Genomic DNA, 23,327 nt, shown 5'->3' on the forward strand with positions numbered 1-23,327 from the left:
GCTGGTGTTAGAGGATGAAGATCCACCTTTCTGGAATTTGTTGTAGTTGGACTTGTACTTGAACTTGGGATTTCTCTTGAATCTGACATTGGAGAATCTCTTGACAATTTGGGCCATTGACTCATCTTCCAATTGCTCCAGCTCTTCCAAGGAATAAAAATCATCACTGGATTGATTTGTAGTAGGAGGATCATATTCTGCTACTATCACATTTTCCTCAGCCTTGGAAAACTGTACCATTCTCTCTGACTGTTGAGATTGTTGTTGTTGTTGACCTTCAGCTACAAGAGCAGTAGATGTGCTGACCATTCTATCTTTCCCGTAGACTTCCTTTCGCTGAATCTGCTCCAACTCATAGGTTTTTAACATACCATAGAGTCTATCCAAAGAAATCTCACTCAGATCTCTAGCTTCTCTAATGGCAGTAATTCTATGTTCAAGATGAGTTGGCAGTGTTAAAAGGAACTTTTTGTTGACCTCCCTGATTGAATAATATTTCCCATTTATGTTCAGGTTGTTGATCAACGCATTGTACCTCTCAAACACTTCAGTAATTCCTTCTCCTGGATTTGATTTAAAATATTCATACTCAGAGGTTAGGATCTCCAACTTGTTCTCCCTAACTTCCTCTGTGCCTTCATTAATCACCTCAATAGTTTCCCAGATGTGTTTGGAATTTTTACAGTTCATCACATGTCTGTTCATCAAGGGATCGAGGGAATCAACTAAAATTAACTGAAGGCTGGCATCCAAGGAGGCTTCTTCTTTTTCAGCAGGAGAAAAAACCTCAGGCTCTTTTGGATAGGTTCTAGCTTTGGTAATCACAACACCATCTACTATCACCTCTGGTTCAATAACCATTGGAGTTGTTGGACCCTTCTTTAACAAGTTCAGATATTTGGGATTTGCAACTTGTAAAAACAAGAGCATCTTCTTCTTCCACATGATATAATTTTCTTTATCAAATAGTGGAATTTGATTTGTTCGTTAATCAGAAGGCTCTGATACCATTTGTTAGGTCCCAATGTGTTTGTAGAAGGGGGGTTGAATACAAACAATACCAAATAATCGAATTAAATACGGAATAAAAATGTGAAACAAAATTCAAGTTAAATAAGAATATTATTAAACTTGAAAGGTGTTACAACAACTGTATCGATTACAAGGAATTAATCTCAAATTAATTATCACAAATTTAGAATAAATTCGACATGAACTTTTTCTATTTTTGCAATAATTAGAATCAAATGCTAAACGCTATTTGAGATTAAGTTCTAGGGATTTTGATCCGCTAGATTGTTACACAAGAACAAGATAAAGATTTCTAGTGGTTTGGATTTAACTTTACAAACTAGAAATTATGATCTTGAAGTTTACAGATGAAGGATGAAATATTTTGCTTCTTTTTATTCTCTCCTGTGTTCTTGTTTTGACTTGTATTCTGGATGATGTTGAATGAACTGCTTCTGCTTCTTTTAATCAATCAACCGAATAGAATTGAACTGGCATGACAATCTCTTTGGCTCAGCAAGACTTTCGGTAGGACTATCTTTTAGAATTAGCAAGACAATCAGAATGAACTAGCAAGACTTTCGGTATGACAATCAATTGTCATACCGATTGTCATAGTAGTTCAAACAGATTGATTTTGCTGAAAATAAATAGATTTAAATCCTATAAAAATTCTGGTAAGACAATCCTTTTGAATTAGCCTGACTTTCGGTATGACTATTGATTGTCATACCGATTGTCATACTAATACAATCAGTTGTCTTGTTGAATTAAAACAGATTTTTAAACCAATTTAAATTTTGAAAATTCTTAATATTAATTCAGAATTAATTAATCAATTAATTCAATTAATCAAACAAATTAATCTTTGCAGATATAATTTATTTTCTTAATTAAATTATATGACTTAATTAATTAATAGAGAATTAATACTAATCTTGAGCAGCATCCATTCTTCTGTATATCTTCTGAAAATCACTGAAATATATGAATCAATTCCACCACTTCAATGTTGACACTCGATGTACTGTCTGGTTCATGAGTGACTAACTTCCATGACGTTTCTTCATGTCTTGACTTTGATACTTTAATTTTCTTCAGATTAAATCCTTGTAATTCTTGATACTCTGACAAGATCTCTGTCACTTGATTAAATCCACAATCTTTATTTATATCACTGAAGCTTGAACAATTCTTGAACTTCTTCCAGTGAATTAATTCCTCAAGTCTGTAGATGAACCTTGTTTCTGAATCCTCTGACAGATGTTACTTTGCGAGATCTCTCTGACGGTAGATCCACTATTTACTTATTACATTCTTATTTGAGTTGAGTTGAATCCTCGAATATACAAATAGGCCTATGACATATGACTTACAATAATACATCTCGATGAAGATCGAGAACCACATGATAACATTGAATCAGAGTTGGAATAAGATCAGGATGTACATCAAAATGTTGAAAGTAATCATGTTCAGGAAACACAGGTTATTCGTAGATCTAGTAGGATTCACCATGAGTCCGGGAGAAATTATGGATTTCTTTTGACTCGAAATGGTGATGTGATGCTTACGGATAATGATAAAGCCTCTCACATACCAAGATGCTATGAATCGCCCAAACTCCGAGAGATGGCCGAAGGCCATGAAATCCGAGATGGAATCCATATATCAAAATAAAGTATTGACTTTAGTTGATCCACTCGAAGGGGTAAAACCTATAGGGTGCAAGTGGGTTTTGAAGAAGAAAACTGACCTGGATGGTAAAGTACAGACCTATAAGGTGCAACTAGTGGCAAAAGGTTTTAAATAAATTTATGGTATAGACTATGATGAGACTTTTTCACCAGTTGCTATGGTCAAGTCCATCAGGATTTTGTTACCAATAGTTGCTTACTTTGACTATGAGATTTGGCAAATGGATGTCAAAACTGCTTTCTTATATGGGAGCCTTGAAGAGGATGTATATATGATACAACCTGAGGGTTTTGTCGATACAAAGTTTGCTAAGATAGTTTGTAAGTTGCTTTTATCTATTTATAGATTGAAGCAAGCCTCAAGGAGAATGAATATTCATTTTGATAAAATGGTCAAAGAGTTTGGCTTTATTCAAAACGAAGATGAACCATGTGTTTGCAAGAAGGTTAATGGGAGCCATGTGACATTTCTAGTATTATATGTAGATTACATATAAAAGATATGGAATGACATACCTTCTGTACATGCTGTTAAGACTTGGTTGAGAAATAGTTTCTCGCTGAAAGACTTAGGCGATGCTACCTATATATTAGGCACTAAGATCTATAGAGATAGATTGAAGAGATTTATCGATCTAGTCGCAGTACATATATTGATAAAGTATTGCATCATTTTAGGATGCAGGAGGCAAAGAGAGGATATGTCCTGATGTCTCATGGGATAGTGATCTCATAGGAAAATTGCCCTAAATCATTAGATGATAAGGGTCATCTTAGAAAAGCTCCATATGCTTCAGCAATTGGATCTATAATATATGCAATGATATGTACGTATCCTGATACTTTATATGCTTTGAGCATGATGAACAAATACCAGTCTAATCCAGGTGAGGGTCACCGGATAGTTGTAAAGAATATTCTTAAGTACTTAAAGAGGACTAAAGATTTATTTTTGGTGTATGGAGAAGATAGGGAACTGGTTGTAAAGGGTTACACTGATATCGGTTTCTTAACCTAATTTAGTGATAGACAAGGATGATTATGTGTCTATGTCTGGTTTGTGTTTTGTCTAAATATAAGTGATGTTAGTTGGAATAGTTCACAGCAAGAACATTGATGATTCTATAATGAAAGCCGAATATATTGATATATTTGAAACAGCTAAGGAGACTGTTTAGGCATGTCCTTAAGCAATATCACCTTAATAATGAGATTAATGATCAATGAGATATAAATGTAAAGTGCATAGTAATGATAGTGTTGCAGACCTACTGACAAAGGCTTTGTCGCAGCAGAAGCACGATGGGCATACTAGTTCCATGAGTATTAGATACATGGACGATTGGCTCTAGTGCAAGTGGGAGATTGTTAGTGTTTGTGCCCTAGATACAACACTATGATGTTTTAGTTTAAGATATTAGGATTATTAATGTTTACGTTCTATCGATTATTCCCTTTATAATTTATTAATTCTTAATTTACTGCGATATAAATGTAAGATTAATAAATGTCCTTGGAATATGATATGCAATTCTATATCTCTAAGTACGTGACTTAGAAATGAGATTATGAGAATAGTATCAATATTCCTAAAGGTCCCTAGTCGAGTATTATTATTAAGGGACAATAATAATGCAATAAGACTGGTGTGTTTGTTGACTGATGATCATATCTCATTGATCATAGGTATGATGATACTATAGTAAAAACCACAGGCAGATGTATATGTACATGGTGCTGGACAGAACCAATGTGAGATTCTACATGTTTGTTGTGTCATAAGTAATTTTCACATTGATAATGATGTAATGGTCCTTAGACCTAAAGTCATTATATTTCCATACGAGAATTAATATACATTGATTCCATTAAAAGTTATCCTTGACCGGGTAATGATAAAAGTGGACATTGGGCATATTATGAATCGTATGAGAAATATGAATGATCTAGATGGGATTTAACCCTCCTATTTTAGGAGTGATATTATTGGCCTCTTGTGTGAGCTAGACTATGAAATGCGTGCCCACGCTCAAATGTTGATTTGATATGATAGTCTACTCATTGATCGAGGAAACTTGGATTAAACTATGATGAGGATGACACATTACATGCCTCTAGTTTAATCTATAATCTTTGGTTAAAGGGATTATATTACATTGTACATTATTCATGAAAGGTTTATTCGGTCACCAATTCAATTATTATTACTTAGGTAGCAATGATGTATTACTAGATGCCGCTCATTGTGTACGATTTTAAATTAGATTTAAAATTTGTTGCCAACGTAATAATAACCTATAGGGTCACACACTAAGAATGCTTGAAGGTATATTTAATCTAAATTGGATTTAAATTATATTAAAGTAATTTTAATTATTTATAATATTAATTAAGTATGACTTAATTAATTAGATAAATATTGATATTCGAATTTACTAATATTAATTATGAAATTCATTTGTTAAATAATTAAGTCTGACTTAATTATTATATAAATAGGAATTTTGATTTAATAATAACTCCTAATTAGTTAAGAGTTGTAATTCTTATTATACTCTCTATATAATATCTCTTGTGTGGCTGATTTTAAATATAATAAGACTTTTACTAAAACCCTAGCCAATAAGGGAGAAGATGGAGAGAGCAAGAAGAAACAAGTTTGTGCTAGTACACATTCAATCCTTACGTTCAAGCATTCGTGTGGATACCAATGATAAGTGGCATTTTATACCACTTAGAACGTCTTATAATGGCTTGAGTTGATGTCTTGAAATTAGGTATTTTGTGTATTTGATGCGTTTTTCTAGTATTTTGGCATTTAAGGGTATAACTTGGGTATGTAGGAAGAATTCATCAGAATAAGCCTAGGGAAGTGTGTGGCATTCGTTGTGCAAAGTTGGGGGTAGAACGCAGCAAAATCAGGAGCAGAATTCAGAATTTTCCAGAAGGTGCTTGGGCGCCCGCTCAGGATACTGGGGCGGCCGCTCAGGAGCTTACGCGCCCGCTCAGAAATCTGGGGCGGCCGCCTAGAGGTGAGAAAATTAATTCTAATTTTTATAAATCCTTATTCTGTTGGACTTCTGAGACGGCTGGTTCTTGTGGTCTTCTATATAAGTAGTTCTCAGAGACGTTTCACAAAAAGTGGTATCAATCAAGGAGCAAGGAGAGAAGGAAGAAGACTGTTTTAGCACATCACAACGAAGAAGAGGAAACATACGTTTTCTTGTGATTCTTTTATTCGTTGTATCAGTGGATGCTAGTTTTCTTTACTTTGTACCTTATTACACTTGTGACATACTCTGGTTTTAATAAGTATTTTTATTAGTTTATATTGTGTTTATTATCATGTTTTCATATGAACCCATGGTGACGATGAGTTCTGTCATGGGCTAATCGTGACCATGGGGTCGTAGCGGATTTACTATGGATTTCTTTAGTTAGTTGTTTAATACCTTAGTGTGTGATGATTGTATGATATCTAGCATAGGTTGTGCTTATTCATCTTATGTGCGTCGCGAACATATAAGATAGTCCGTTAATCTCTTGTGAAGCGACGGTGGATCTTGAGGTTTAGAACTTGCCATGCTAGCATGGGTTCATGTATGTGTATGCATGATTAGTGGGTAACTCTAACCGTTTTACTTGCCCTGTGTAATCATAAAGAATAACTTGTGCTTAAATCGTTATGTTGTCAAATTCTGTAGACATATAGGGTCTCAATATAATTGATGCCTATTCAACTTCTATCTTAATTGTGGATGTTTGGTAGAATGGTATTAGTACAACGAAAGTTGGCTTTTACCAGTTTCGTGTTGTTCGATTTATATCATCACTGTTACATGCTAAGGGTAATAACGATAACTATTGAATGAAGTAGTAATGAAGTTATGATCTCATGTGTGTTTAATATTATTAATTCAAGTGTCAATTAAGTGTTTAATTCTCGCAGTTAATTGTAGTTATTAATTAGTTAATCAAATTTGAGTGTTATTGTCTTGACATTGAGAAGTAATCATATATTGGTGAGTAAGTGTTAATTGAACATAATTAGTCTGAGTCTCTGTGGGAACGAACTAGAATTTATTCTATATTACTTGCGAACGCGTATACTTGCGTGAATTATTAGCGCGTATTTTGTGCCTAACAAGTTTTTGGCGCCGCTACCGGGGACTCGGTGTATTTGTTTAGTATATGTACTTGCCATCAGTGGTCATTAGGACTCATTGATTAAGACGTGTTACTTATTGTTTCCGGTTGTGTTTCAGGTATTCTAGCGAGCGTTTATACAAACACGTTCTCGCACTCGCAAGAGAACTTTAGATACGGCTGAGGAGACAGACTCAGTTCTTGATATTCCGGAGAAGATAGATTTTGAAGATTCGGATATAGAGAGTGAGCAGAAATAACCAGTAATCATGGGTGATCGTATAGTTCCAGTAGCAGATCCAGCTCTTATGGACTTTTCGCGGCCTAAAATTGATGACATTCAGTCAAGCATCCTTCATCCGGCTATTCAGGCTAACACTTTGGAAATCAAGCCGGGCACTATTCAGATGGTGCAGAATTCTGTTTCTTTCGGAGGTGCTGCGACTGAAGACCCCAACATGCATATCAGGAATTTTGTCGAGATCTGTAGTACTTTCAAATATAATGGTGTGAGTGATGAGGCTATCAAGCTGAGGCTTTTCCCATTCTCTTTAAGGGATAAAGCTAAGGACTGGTTAAATTATGAACCAGCTAGGTCCATCACTACTTGGCAAGATCTTGCGCAAAAGTTTCTGGTGAAGTTCTATCCAATGGCGAAGACTGCAGCTATGAGGAGTGCTCTTACTCCGTTTGCGCAGTAACCAACAGAATCTATGTGCGAAGCTTGGGAGCGCTACAAAGAAATGTTGAGAAAGTGCCCACATCATGGTATGCCTCACTGGATGGTGATCACTGGTTTCTATAATGGTTTGGGGGCCCAATCTCGGCCCATGCTCGATGCAGAAGCTGGAGGCGCCTTGTGGGCCAAAATCTATATTGAGGCTTATAATCTTATTGAAACTATGGCTACAAATGAACATCAAAACCCAACTCAGAGGATGATGCCTGGGAAGGTAGCAGGTATTTTGGAAGTTGATGTAGCTACAGCTATTGCAGCACAGCTCCAAGCGCTGTCTTTGAAAGTCGATTCTTTAGCCAACTATGGAGTCAATCAGATAGCTATGGTCTGTGAGCTTTGTGCAGGTTCTCATGCTACGGATCAGTGTTCTCTCGTTAATGAATCTGTTCAGTATGTGAACAATTATCAGCGACCGTAGTAGCCCGTGCCAGCTACTTATCATCCTAACAACAAAAATCATCCCAATTTTAGCTGGAACAATAATCAGAATGCTGTTCAGCAACCATATCAGCAGCCTATCAGTAAGCAGTTTAATCCACCTGGATTCCAGCAACAACAGTATTATGCTCAAAGGCAATCATATCCTCAACAAGGAGGTGCTGATCCACCTTCTAGTGCTGATTTCAAGGAGCTCAAGCTGTTGTGCAAAAGTCAGGTTGTTTCTATCAAGACCTTGGAAAATCAAATCGGTCAATTAGCCAATGTTGTGCTCAATCTTCAACTTGGCATACTTCCCAGCGATACTGAAGTGTCAGGCAGGAACGAAGCTAAGGAGCAAGTAAAGGCTGTCTCCTTAAGGTCTGGAAAAGTTGTTGATGCTGAAAAAGTGAAAGATGGAGAAGCTGAAGTTGTTGATGAAGAAGAGAAGCAAAAGGAGAAAGCGGCGGAACCAAGGAAGACTACTGTTGAACACACTCTGCTTGAGGGTAATACATGGGAGAAATAGCTCTATCCTCCACCACCTTTCCCTAAGAGATTGCAACAAAAAAATTGGATAAGCAGTTCGCTAAGTTTCTGGAGGTGTTCAGGAAACTTCACATCAACATACCTTTCACTGAGGCTCTGGAGCAAATGCCTAGTTATGCAAAATTTATGAAGAGTATTCTTTCAAGGAAGGTGAAACTGGATGACCTTGAGACCGTTTCTCTAACAGAAGAGTACAGTGTTGTGCTGCAACAAAAATTACCTCCAAAGCTTAAAGATCCAGGTAGCTTCACCCTTCCTTGCACCATTGTAAAGTTGTCTTTCGATAAGTGCCTGTGCGATTTGGGAGCAAGCATCAATCTGATGCCATTGTCTATCTTCAAAAAGTTGAATTTGCCCGATCCAAAGCCCACCTACATGTCTCTACAATTGGCTGATCGTTCTATTATGTACCCACGAGGCATCGTGGAAGACGTGTTAGTAAAGGTGGATAAGCTCTTCTTCCCTGTAGACTTTGTCATTTTGGATTTCGAGGAAGATAAGAAGATTCCCATAATCTTGGGAAGACCTTTCTTGGCTACAGGTCGTACTTTGATAGATGTGCAAAAAGGTGAACTTACTATGAGGGTGCAGGATCAGGATGTGACATTTAATATATTCAAGGAAATGAAATTCCCTACAGAAGATGATGAGTGCTTAAAGGTGGATTTGATTGATTCTGCAGTAACTTCAGAACTTGATCATGTGCTACTGTCTGATGCCTTAGAGAAAGCCTTAGTGGGGGACTTTGACAGTGAAGATGAGGATGGCAATGAGCAACTACAATATCTAAATGCTTCTCTGTGGAGGCGAAAGCTAGACATGCCATTTGAATCTCTTGGTAAAACTGATCTCAAGAATGCTGAGGGAAAGCTCAAACCATCTATTGAGGAATCACCTACTTTAGAGTTTAAACCATTGCCTGAACACTTGAGGTATGCTTTTTTAGGTGATGCATCTACTTTGCCTGTTATTATTGCATTTGACCTTTCAGGTACTGAGGAGGACAAGCTCTTGAGGATATTGAGAGAATTCAAATTGGCCATCGGATGGACTATAGCAGATATCAAAGGGATCAGCCCTTCTTACTACATGCATAAAATTCTACTAGAGGAAGGTAGTAAGCCGACTGTTGAGCAACAGCGAAAACTTAATCCTATCATGAAAGAAGTGGCGAAGAAAGAAATTCTGAAGTGGCTAGATGCAGGAATCATATATCCTATTTCTGACAGTTCTTGGGTGAGCCCCGTGCAATGTGTACCTAAGAAAGGAGGTATAACTATGGCAGCAAATGAGAAGAACGAGCTCATCCCCACTCGAACAGTCACAGGATGGAGGGTATGCATGGATTACCGAAAGTTGAACAAAGCCACGAGAAAGGATCACTTCCCTCTTCCATTTATTGATCAGATGCTTGACAGGTTGGCTGGTCATGAGTATTATAATTTTCTGGATGGCTATTCGGGGTATAATCAGATTTGCATTGCACCAGAAGATCAAGAATAGACTACCTTCAATTGTCCATTTGGCACGTTTGCATTTTGTAGAGTTTTGTTTGGCTTATGTGGTGCACCTGCCACTTTTCAGAGATGCATGATGGCTATATTCTCTGATATGATTGGAAATAATGTCGAAGTGTTCATGGACGACTTCTCTGTCTTTGGACATTCGTATGATGAATGTTTGAATAATCTTCGTTCGGTGCTCAAAAGGTGTGTGGAAACTAATTTGGTGCTCAATTGGGAAAAATGTCACTTTATGGTGCGTGAAAGGCATTATTCTTGGGCATAAAGTCTCTAGTAAGGGTCTTGAGGTGGAGAAAGCCAACGTGGGAGTCATTGAAAATCTTCCACCACCTATTTCCGTGAAAGGAATCCGTAGTTTTCTTGGTCATGCGGGTTTTTATCGGCGTTTCATCAAGGATTTCTCGAAGATATCTAAGCCGTTGTGCAACTTTCTCGAGAAAGATGTGCCTTTCAAATTTGATGATGAATGCTTGGCGGCATTCGAGACTCTCAAGAAGAGTTTGATAACTGCACCAATTATTACGGCACCTGATTGGACAGAACCTTTTGAGATGATGTGTGATGCGAGTGATTATACAGTGGGAGCAGTTCTTGGGCACGCAAGAATAATCTTTTTCATGTGGTCTACTATGCTAGTAAGACTCTAAATGGAGCTCAAATGAACTACACCACTACTGAGAAGGAGCTCTTGGCTATAGTCTTTGGTTTTGAAAAATTTCGATCTTATCTGCTTGGGACAAAGGTGACAGTATTCACTGATCATGCTGTCATTCGCTATTTGGTCTCAAAGAAGGATTCGAAGCCTAGACTTATTCGTTGGGTGCTCTTGCTACAGGAATTTGAGTTAGAGATCAAGGATCGAAAAGGTACTGAGAATCAAGTAGCTGACTATCTCTCTAGATTGGAGAATCTCGGTTCAACTTCACATGATAAGACATTGATCAACGAATCTTTTACGGATGAGCAGTAGTTCGTAGTTCAGGAGGAAGAACCATGGTTCGTAGATATTGTGAACTATCTTGTCAGCAATATAATGCCTCCTAATATGAATGCAGCTCAAAAGAAGAAGTTTTTGCATGAGGTGAAGTGGTACATGTGGGATAAACCATATTTGTTTAAACAGGGAGCTAACCAGATCATCAGGAGATGTATCCCATGCTGTGAGACGGAGGGGATATTACGAGACTACCATTCCACAGTTTATGGTGGACATTATGGTGGTGAAAAGACGGCAGCTCGTATTTTGCAAGCAGGTTTTTTATGGCCTACGTTGTTTAAGGATGTGCATCAGTTCGTTTTAAGGTGTTATCGTTGCCAAAGAGTGGGGAATCTTACTAGAAAGGATGAGATGCCTTTAAATGTGATGCTTGAAGTCGAGGTCTTTAATGTTTGGGGAATCGATTTCATGGGACCATTTGTCTCGTCCTGCAATAATCAGTACATCTTGCTGGCAGTAGATTATGTCTCGAAATGGGTAGAAGTCAAGGCTCTACCGATGAATGATGCAAAGGTAGTGTTGAATTTTCTCCATAAGCAGATATTCACAAGGTTTGGAACGCCACGAGTAATCATAAGTGATGAAGGGTCGCATTTCTGCAATCGTAAGTTCACTTCTATAATGCAGCGCTACAATGTGAATCATCGTGTTGCTACTGCCTATCATCTGCAAATGAATGGTCAAGCTGAAGTGTCTAATAGAGAGATCAAGCGCATTCTGGAGAAAGTTGTTTGTTTGTCAAAGAAGGATTGGTCTTTAAAGCTCGATGAAGCTGTTTGGACTTATAGAACAGCATACAAGACTCTACTTGGGATGTCCCCGTTTCAACTTGGTTATGGTAAGGGATGTCATTTACCTGCGGAGCTTGAGCATAAGGCTTATTGGGCGTTGAAGAAGTTGAACCTTGATCTAGATGCAGCTAGGAAGAAGCGAATGCTTCAGCTAAATGAACTTGATGAATTTCGACTTCAAGCGTACGAGAACAATAAAATATACAAGGAAAAAGTAAAAAGGTGGCACGACAGGAAGCTATCTCCTAAGTCATTCGTGTCGGGGCAACAAGTTCTTTTATTCAATTCTCATCTCCGACTTTTTCCTGGAAAGTTGAAATCAAGGTGGTCTGGACCTTTTATCATCAAAACTGTGTTTCCACATGGAGCGGTGGAGATTTTTGAGAACAATCTGGACCAAGAATTCAAGGTTAATGGTCAGCGGTTGAAGCATTACTATAGGGACACGGCAAACCGGGAAGTGGTTAGTGCCGTTTTATTGTCAACTTGATCGAACTCCGCTACGTCAAGCTAATGACGTAAAAGAAGCGCTTCTTGGGAGGCAACCCAAGACTTTAACCTTTAGGAACCTTTAGAAGTTAGTACCATATCCAAAAAAAACCAAAAAAAATCAGAAAATTAGGCAGAATTTTTTTTCCAGAAACCCCTTGGGCGCCCGCTCAAGAATCCTGGGCGGCCACTCGGAGTCTGGGGCGCCCGCTTGGAAGTCCTGGGCGGCAGCTCAGGACCCTTCTGCCAGAATTTTTTTGCCTTATAAAAAACCACGAAAAAATCAGAAAAACCTAAAAAACATAAAAACCCACGATTTCTCTCCCACAATTCCACGGAGAGATCCACGTTTTCTCTCCCACAAACCCCACTCCTACTCTAATTTTAACCCTAATTCATACCCTATATATACACACAACTCCTCTATATACACTCCCATATACTTTCAACTTTAAAACTCTCTCCTACACTCAAAACACAACTCTTAAACACTTTTTCTCAGTTTCAATGGAACCTAAGAGATCCCGAACTATTGATAGCAGCAGCACCGTTCCTACTGCTGATTCTTCGAGGGGAACTGCTACGAGACCTCGTTTGATGGATAGGGCTGCTGAGGAGGAGTATACTAGGCTTCTGACTAAGCCAATTTTGAAGGAGAGGGGATTTTTACCATCGGGGAGGGATGGTGAGTTATTGCCGATGATTGCGGAGAAAGGGTGGATTTCTTTTTGTGAGTCGCTGGAGGCGGTTCCAATGAGTGTGGTTCGCGAGTTATGTGAATGCCAAGGCTGAAAAGAATGGGTTTACTGTTGTTCGTTGGCTTACTGTGGATTATCAGCCGAAGGCGATTCCCCGTGTTATTGGGCAGCGACAACGGAAGCCCACGGAGGAGAATTGGAATGAGAAGACCCCCGAGGATTTTGATTTGGATTTGATTGCGGCTACCCTCTGTCATCCGGGCACGGTGTGGAAGTTCAAGACGGGATCTAACGAGTATCGTTCTTTTCCAGCGATTGCGATGAATAGGTATGCCCGTGCATGGAATGCCTTTATTTGTGCTAATATTTTGCCTACTTCGCATGCACATGAGGTTACAGTCGAGAGAGCAAGGTTGTTATGGGGGATCTTGAATGAGGAGTATTATGTGGACCTTGGTGAGTTCATCTTCCAAGGGATTTTGAAGTTTTTGAGGGGGGCGAAATACAGCAACATCCTTTATGCATCTACTGTCACGAAGCATTGTAGAGCAGTGGGAGTTCATTGGCCTTCTCACGAGCAGCTGCAGATGTCAGCCGCTCCTATTGACTCAGCGACTCTGAATGTGATACATGAGTGGACGGGTGGAGAGCCCGAGGAGTATGGTTTGGGATATCGTCTTCCAGGAGGATGGTGCTACCATGGCTAGGCCTAGTCAGGTTCGTGATGAGGCAGGCTCTTCTAGAGCCCAGGAAGGTGCTAAAATGGCTGATTCCCAGTATAAGAGGCTGTCGGGGAGGATGGATGCAATGTATGAGTCACAGAGTAGGTTCGCTCAGGAGCTCACCCTTGCACTTGGGACTGCTTTCAGAGGCCTTAGAGCTGACATCCAGTGGCCCATTTTTGGTGAGGACTCTGCTTATCCGCCTCATGACACTCCACCCTCTTAGGGTGATGATGATGATTTCTCCGAGTAGGTATACCTTGTGTTCTTTTCTACTACCTTCACAGGAGACAGTGAAGATTTTAAGTTTGGGGGTGGTAGTTAAAGAATATTTTTGTGTGTGTGTCATGTAGTTGCATATTAATGATAGTTTAGTTCATATAATTGCATATTTTTTCCATATATAGTTTTTTTTTATTTTTTTTTATAGCTTAATTTATCATGTCATTTAGCTCATGCATATACCATGATCCCTTTTGCGTTACTTTATCGATTGATTTGTGATATTGATGCAAGTGTAGTGATAGCATTAGAGTGATGATTGAGTCTTGTAGGTTGACATGCATTTTAGAAACACTTGTAATTTCATTAAGTCTTAGAGTATGCTTAAGGACTAGATGGTTGTCATGGTTTGGTAGTTTTTGAGGTTAATCTATTGATTATGCTTAGAATTTATGATAGGCTCTTAATGATAAAAGGTATGAAAAGAAAAAAATTAGAGTAAAAATTGGAATTCATTGCTAATTATGGCTAGGAGTCAAATGGCTAGTACCCGGCTCGTATTTTTATGCGAGTAGTCTAGGGTTGAGCAAGATGGAGCGAAAAGCACTTGCTCAGAATTTTGAAAAAATAGAAAAAAAAAGAAAAAAAGAAAAAAAGGGAAAGAAAAAAAAAAGAGTAATGCATAATTGATCACGAGTGGGCTCTTTAGTATTCGAGTTATTAAGTTCTTAGGGGAATTTGTGCCTAGTGACCTAAGGCTTTTATAGTCTAGGATTCGCTAGCCTAACGCTCGCTAAATGGATGTCGTTGCATAAGTCTTTTATGGACCTCACTCATTGCACGGTCAAATAAGCATTTGTTGTTGTATTGAATAAAAGCATGATTCCGTAATAAGCTCCAGTGATCTTGAAGTGTTATAAGTCATTTTGTGCCTAGAATTTATTCTTCGTATAATCATGTGATTGCCTTGAGGATAATCGAGTTATGATAATTGATCTAGTTTCGAAGCATATCTGTTAAGCATCCGCACACACCACGTTTCTGGTTGTATGTTAGTTTGCATGATTTGATTGATCTTTATTCGCCTAATTACATTTGTTGAGATGTCATGAGTTGGTTGGTTTAGTCATTGTGAGGGGGATCGCTGCATTTCATGTAGATTACATTCATGCATGTTTTTGTTTTGTTTTTGAGTCTGTGACGCCTGAGGACAAGCATCGATTTAAGTTTGGGGGTGTGATAATTGGCATTTTATACCACTTAGAACGTCTTATAATGGCTTCAGTTGATGTCTTGAAATCAAGTATTTTGTGTATTTGATGCGTTTTTCTAGTATTTTTGCATTTCAGGGAATAAATTGCGTATATAGGAAGAATTCATCAGAATAAGCCTAGGGAAGTGTGTGGCATTGGTTGTGGAAAGTTGGGGGCAGAACGCAGCAAAATCAGGAGCAGAATTCAGAATTTTCCAGAAGGTGCTTGGGCGCCCGCTCATGATGCTGGGGCAGCCGCTCAGGAGCTTGGGCGCCCGCTCAGGAATCTGGGGTGGCCGCCTAGAGGCGAGAAAATTAATTCTGATTTTTATAAATCCTTATTCTGTTGGACTTCCAAGATGGCTGGTTCTTATGGGCTTCTATATAAGTAGTTCTTAGAGACGTTTCACAAAAAATGGTATCAAACAAGGAGCAAGGAGAGAAGGAAGAAGTCCGTTTTAGCACATCACAACGAAGAAGAGGAAGCATACATTTTCTTGTGATTCTTTTATTCGTTGTATTTGTGGATGCTAGTTTTCTTTACTTTGAACCTTATTACTCTTGTGACGTACTCTGGTTTTAATAAGTATTTTTATTAGTTTATATTGTGTTTATTATCATGTTTTCATATGAACCCATGGTGACGATGAGTTCTGTCATGGGCTAATCGTGATCATGGGGTCGTAGCAGATTTACTATGGATTTCTTTAGTTAGTTGTTTAATACCTTAGTGTGTGATGATTTTATGATATCTAGCATAGGTTGTGCTTATTCGTCTTATGTGCATCGCGAACATATAAGATAGTCCGTTAATCTCCTGTGAAGTGACGGTGGATCTTGACGTTTAGAACTTGCCATGCTAGCATGGGTTCATGTATGTGTATGCATGATTAGTGGGTAACTATAACCGTTTTACTTGCTCTGTATAATCATTAAGAATAACTTGTGCTTAAATCATTATGTTGTCAAATCCTGTAGACATATAGGGTCTCAACATAATTGATGCCTATTCAACTTCTATATTAATTGTGGATGTTTGTTAGAATGGTATTAGTACAACGAAAGTTGGCTTTTATCAGTTCCGTGTTGTTCGATTAATATCATCACCGTTACATGCTATGGGTAATAACGATAACTACTGAATGAAGTAGTAATGAAGTTATGATCTCATGGGTGTTTAATATTGTTAATTCAAGTGTCAATTAAGTGTTTAATTCTTGTAGTTAATTGTAGTTATTAATTAGTTAATCAAATTTGAGTGTTATTGTCTTGACATTGAGAAGTAATCATACATTGGTGAGTAAGTGTTAATTGAACATAATTAGTTTGAGTCTCTGTGGGAACGAACTAGAATTTATTTTATATTACTTGCGAACGCGTATACTTACATGAATTATTAGCGCGTGTTTTGTGCCTAACAACCAATAGAGCATAGATCGCGAGAGCGGGATGCGTGGCGATTGAACAAGCTTTGGATCTCCATTAGTCAACCAATTGGTAAAGCTTTTTAAGGTAAACAATTTGATCTACGAATTAAATATATGTCTTTCACTCTCACAAGCTTTACTCCTCCATGACAACTACAGATTCAAGTCCTTGTGAGCAAGAAAGAGGAAATCAAAGCTATTGATAGTATATTTGGAAGATTATAATATGTCTTCAAAACCACCAAGAAAAAAATAGTAGTTATCTCAACCTCAACCAGCATTATGAAGATCATTGTTTCAGACATGTCTACAAGCAGATTAATTCTAAATGGGCCTCCTTCATATAAGAATGAATTTAGTTATGAGTTCAAGTTGTGTGAGGAAAGATCCCCTTCAAGAAAAAATGATCATAAAGGAAAGAACCATCCGGAAATGTGCACATTATAAGGCCCAAACTTGATGATGAAAAGATCTTGGCTAAGCAAATCAAGAGATTCAAAACTACATCAAGTTCTAATCTAAAGCAAATAAGGGAGTGCATATACAGAGGGGGAGAGCCAATCTACATCTTTCCTGGTCATGAAGGTTATGGAAAATTTAAGACTGGGGGGTTTGCAAGAATTGCTCTTCAAAAGTCTGAAGGTGGAAAGAAAAGTGCAACAGAGGATGTGTTCACTGAACACCAGTTGCAGCTAGCCAAAGAGCTAGAAAAGGATTTGGATAAAGAATTAGAGGTTGAGACTGAAGCAGAAGAAGTCAAGAAGCCTAAAAGAGTGACAATAAGAAATTAACCAAGGACAAAGTCGAGAGCCAAAAGGAAATTGTCACCAGATGAACCGGCAATCACTGCCACTACCTCTCTACATCATGTAGTACAACTCTTGAACCTGTAGTGGTGACAACTGGGTTCAATATACATGGTGAACCAATATTATCAAAGGAGGAACTCATTGAGCTAGAAAATGTCAAGTTGCCCATATTTCTTGTGGAAAAGAAATCTAAAAAAAAAGAGTTGAAAAAACAACAGGCAAAACCGTTAGTTCTCAAACATGTGAAAAGTCCTAATGACAAGGAATCTTACATCTACATTATAGACATTAAGGAGAAACAAATTCTTGATCTATATCTAGATGAGATTCATAAAGCCAGAGGCTTGGATGCTATACCCAGACTTCCTGAAAAACTTGTGTTTGATTACAAGGGAGGTTCAATAGGCAATGGCCTTTTAAGCACATTCTTAAGGAAGGATACAAAAAATTAATGAGGATCTTCTCTCACATGAAGAGAACTGGTGGATTCACTCCAACTTCCAGAATAATAGTCTTTAACAGAATCAATCAAATAAGGAATAGTTGGAGTGATAAGGATACATTGGATATTAAACTAGCTATTCCTTTCACTGGCAAAAGAATTCACCAACCAAATCATTTGATGGAATTCAGAGACCAAGATGGCTGCATAAGATTCTTCAGAATCAAGGATGAGCTAAAGATAGTCGGTAATGATTATCTGGAATACCTCGTTGGGATGTTAAAATAAAGATAAAGAAATATTCTATGGTTTTCTCCAAAGGCAACACAGTTATAACCAATTAAGGCAGAAAGAAGTAAAATGATCAGCTCAAACTACAGGAGCAAAGTAATATCTTATCATTTTACTTGTATTTCTGTTCCTTTAAAATTCAACAGCTTAATAAAAATCTATTGTGCCTTCTTCAAAGTAATTTTTATTCACAATATGTTTTGTTATCATCTTTGATGATAATTTATGATTGTTATTCCATCAGTTATAAATTGGGGGAGATTGTTAGGAATCGCATGTACCTTTAATGATAAACAAAGCATATAGCATAATATTTCATTAAGTAGGGAGTAGATATTAATGGCTAAATTATCTTTATCTGATAGCCATCGATAGAGTAGCTTTTTGTGATAAAAAGTTGTTACATTTTTCATGTAGATCTCAACTTATAGTCATTGTTGTAATTGTTCATTCTATAGTCATCACTGACTTAATGGATAAATAGAATATGATGGTTAGTTGTAAATACTCGATGCCATATAATTCTAGTTAAATGAAGTGAACCTTCAATGGCAAAAGAAAATAGACTTTCAATGGCTAATGAATCTGCCCATCAATATCAAAGAAGATTACACTATCAATAACTAAAGTTACAAGTAGCAATTGATAGTGACTTGAAAGAGCACAGATACCAAATATGACAGAGCATATGGGCTGATTAAAGATATAAGTTTGAAAAATGGAAGCCAAGATAAAACGAGCATGTGATCGTGGATAGAGAAGAAGAAGAAACATTCCATTTCCATGCATGACAAATTGGAGGGATATTCAAAGCAATATATCAATATAAAATCTAGCCTCATTTGTCAAGCCTCACGGGAAAGAGATTAAAGAAGAAATCTTGCTGGACCTCGAAGATTGTGTTATGTATTATCTAGCAAGAATTTTAACTTGGTGATATACAAACCAAGTAGAAGCATTGTGCTCTCTAAGAAATAAGAAACTAGGATTTTCAACAGAGCTTACTCAAGAGCACTATCTCTTACAAAAATACTGTGAAATGCAACGGTGAAATTCTTATAATTTACACAGATTATTTCTTCAATATATAACTCAGGTGGCAAGTAAAAAAAACACCTGAAATTTTAGTTCTTGTATTCTTATTTCAATTTAGCAGTTGTTCACAAAGAAAAAATTGAAAATCATAATTTGTATTCAACCCCCCATTCTACAAATTACTAATATATTGATTATTGATATATATATATATATTATAGACACCGCTATCTATTCCTTTAAAAAATGTAACTTTATTGATAATATGCATTTTTAATAATAAAATATTGAATAAAAAGTAAGTATGAGAAGTATTATTGGAGACAATAATACTTATCCATGTCATAAATTACTAAGAGCCAAATTTTTATATAATTTTAAATGAATGAGACAAGAGACTGTCAGACTTAGGACTGCAAATGAATATAGTCGTTTGTGAGCAAAACTCAAGATCAACTCGTTTCACTACACCCGGTTCGGTTCATTTTCTTAAAGAGTCGATCTTCAAAATTAAAGGGAACTCGAATGAGTAAGCGATCCGAGCCGAGCTATTTGTCTGTTCTGCTCGGACTCGACTCGCTTAGCTCAAAAATTGGCCCAGACTTGGCTCGAACGCGGCTAGCTCGACTCCGCTCGAGTAAAGTTTATATATATTATAAATAATAAATTATTATTGATCACTTAAATATTTTTCTTAGTATATTTTTCTCGTCATTTATTAATAATTTAATTATTTTAGAAATTTTGTTTATATTTCTAAATTCAACACTTAATTGGTTTTCTAAGAATGCTACCAAACATTGTTACCACCATCTATTCGTCTCCAATTTTTCACATTTTCATAAATAATATTAAATAACTTTTAATTTACAAAAACTAAATTTAAGTAAAATATCAAAACATAATAAAATTTGAACTCGAAAATTTAAAAAGTAATATACGATATCATGCATCCCCCATGTATTCAAGTCATTTGTACACTCAATATCTAACACACATCACATATTTTAATTAACTAGGTACACATATATATCATTTTAATTATTACAGTACACCCAAATATCTCATGACTATTTATTAATAAATGCTAAAATAATAACAAAAAGTCAAAAAGTAACTAATACTTGAGCATTTGTGAATCAATATGAAGATATCAACAATATTTATATTGGATGTACTAAACTTTTATACTATAAATTATTATTTGTAATACATATATCAAATTAAATTTTTAAATCCAAGATTTAGTTTGATATAAAATTCCCTTTTGATCATGTATTACTAGTACTTTTATCATTTCAAAATGCATGCCAAAAAGATAAATATTAATTCAAATTGGACAGGGGGTAAGAAAGGATGGAATAATAACAGAAAGTCAAAATATAATTATTACTTAAGCATTGGTGAATTAGTTGGAAGATATCAGTTGTAGCATTTAAGCCTCCTGCCCAATGCTTATATAAAGAAACTAACATTCTCTTACGTGACTTGTAACAAGCAACATTGCAAATACAATTATTGAAAGGTGTTTCAATTACAAGAATGGCTAATTTCCCAATCTCTAAATTTATCTTTCTTATGCTTCTTATTGCCTGTACTGTACAACTTTCAATGGTACTGTATGGTATACTCAATAATCTGTAGTTGATACTTATTGTGCTTGCCACTTTTAATTTACCCTATTTTGTTCTATTTTGTAACAGAGTGGACCATACTCTTGCACACCAGAAGGTAAGCATTCATGCCTATGTGATATATCTATTTATATGTAGATTATGCACAAATCCTTACAGATTTTTAATTTTGTAGAATGTCCAACTAGATGCGAAGCTCGATGTTCAGCGACTACTTATACAAAACGTTGTGAACAAATATGCATGGATTGTTGCTTAAAATGTCTTGAAGTTCCACCGGGAACAGTTGGAAATAAAGAATTGACTCCATGCTACAATAGCCTTAAAACTAAAGACGGACAACCCAAATGTCCTTAGACTGAATTGTGTAATATCTCATTATAAATGAGAATATTTTTCAATATAATGCTACCTAATTTTAGGATATGATTTTTTCAAAAATAAAAGTAACAATCTAAATTATATATATCGGTAATATTATAATTTCATATTATTAATTTTTTAAAGGTTCATATGAGTTTTAAATTAAAATATTGGCAAATACATATATATATATGATAGAAATCACAATGAGGAAATTAAAAATTGTTCTCATGTAATATCATAATAATGTGGCATTATGACATAATTTTAGTCAATTTTTTATGCCATATACTAGTATGAATAATTTTAAAATTTTCTCGATGTGATAAAATGCAGCATATTCAACTTTGATAAAACAAACTTAAAATTTGAATATATTGATCTCTAGCAATATTTATAATTGAATATTTTCATGCTGCAACCATTTGTAATTTTATTAATCTTAATTAGAGAAGAAAGAAAAAGATTAATTTGTCAACTATTTTCATTTATTAAATTTTTTAGTACTCGAAAAACATGAAAACTGATGGTGTTGTAAAAGGTCTAAAAGTTCTCAATCTATTATATATATAATACAACAACATATGGTTTGTTAGGAAAATTAGTTCATATGACTATTATGCCCCTACTTAATATCAATATAATATTTATTTTACATTTATTCTCACAATAAATATTTGTTATTTCACTATTAATAATTATATAGTACTTATTTCTCACAATTAATATATATTAATTGACGTATCATTAATATGCTTCATCATTATATACTTTATATATAAATTAATGTAAATGTAAAATTTATTTAACTAAATCATCATTTGTTAAAATCTATTAATTTTGCATGATTAGTATACACATGGACACATATTCATACATACAAATATACACAAACGTGCATATAAACTAATTTGAACCAGACTATGGGTCAAAAGCGAATACTGGAATTGAATACACGACGGAGCTATACATTTTTACTCATAAATCACAATTTTGACACATTAAATAATTCTAACCGCAATAATAATACAAACATCTAAAATAATTTCAAAAAATCAACAAATTATACATATTTTCATGTTCGTGCATAATTTAATAATATTTATTTTCACACTTATTCTCTCAATTAACGCATCATTAATATTTATATTTTTAAATCTCCGTGAAATATCATAAAATACTTATTTTGATTTAGATATATGTTTGATAAATATGTCAATATATACGTATATTTTATCAATAATAATCATAATAATTTTCATAATAATATATCATCTAATAGCTATGCGTGAGAAACATATCAAACATAAATCTAATTTAAATGAAACACTTTTTGATGTTTCAGTGAAATTTAAAATTCTTAATATTAATATTTACAATTTACTTATTCATATTGTTAATTTGATGATTAATAACATATGAGTTAGATGTCAACAAAAAAAAACTACATATCGAGCATACATACGTGCATTGAACTATTTATGCCTCCAATTAGATATATTATATATATTATTGTGTTGGGAATATATTGTGAACTTGATGATTGCATTAACAAAACACCTTAGTAGATTTAACTTGGTGAAAAATGTAGCACTCGACGGATGATCAAATATAGTCCCAACGGATGACTCAATATAGTCCCGACGGATGATGATTTGGCATCCATCGAGTGAGTAGCTTATGTGACAATAAGTCATGTAGCACATTTCTGCAAACACATTTGTATAGATTCTGTAGTAGCATATAAGTCATGTTGACTTTAATTAGATATGCAGAATAAGTTGATTAATTATAAATATAAGATGTCTTGTAATTCTACATAAATGAAATGAAGTCAAGTGTCAAATAGCTACTCGACGGATGATCAACAAAGCTATCTGACGGATGATCAACAAGGAAACCCGACGAATGATAATCATGTACCCAACAGATGATCAATTCAAACATCTGTTGACAGTGACAACACAGTCACATGTGTCGAGTGTTTGCAAAAGGAATGTGGCAGCCTATTCAGCTGGGTTTTTGAGAACAAAGAAGCATTACCATTTCCATGCTATTATGAAGATATTCAAA

The 23,327-nt window shown here is 35.8% G+C and overlaps 1 long non-coding RNA gene across 1 annotated transcript; it reads left to right on the plus strand.

The window, feature by feature from the left end:
- Window positions 1-20,740: 20,740 nt before the first annotated feature.
- On the plus strand, window positions 20,741-21,322 carry LOC141679093 (uncharacterized). Its single transcript, XR_012558026.1, has 3 exons — window positions 20,741-20,871; window positions 20,961-20,988; window positions 21,067-21,322. It is a non-coding gene; the product is annotated as an uncharacterized LOC141679093 (long non-coding RNA).
- Window positions 21,323-23,327: the final 2,005 nt, after the last annotated feature.

Source organism: Apium graveolens, chromosome 8 (genome assembly GCF_009905375.1).
Source record: "Apium graveolens cultivar Ventura chromosome 8, ASM990537v1, whole genome shotgun sequence".
Taxonomy (NCBI): Eukaryota; Viridiplantae; Streptophyta; class Magnoliopsida; order Apiales; family Apiaceae; genus Apium; species Apium graveolens.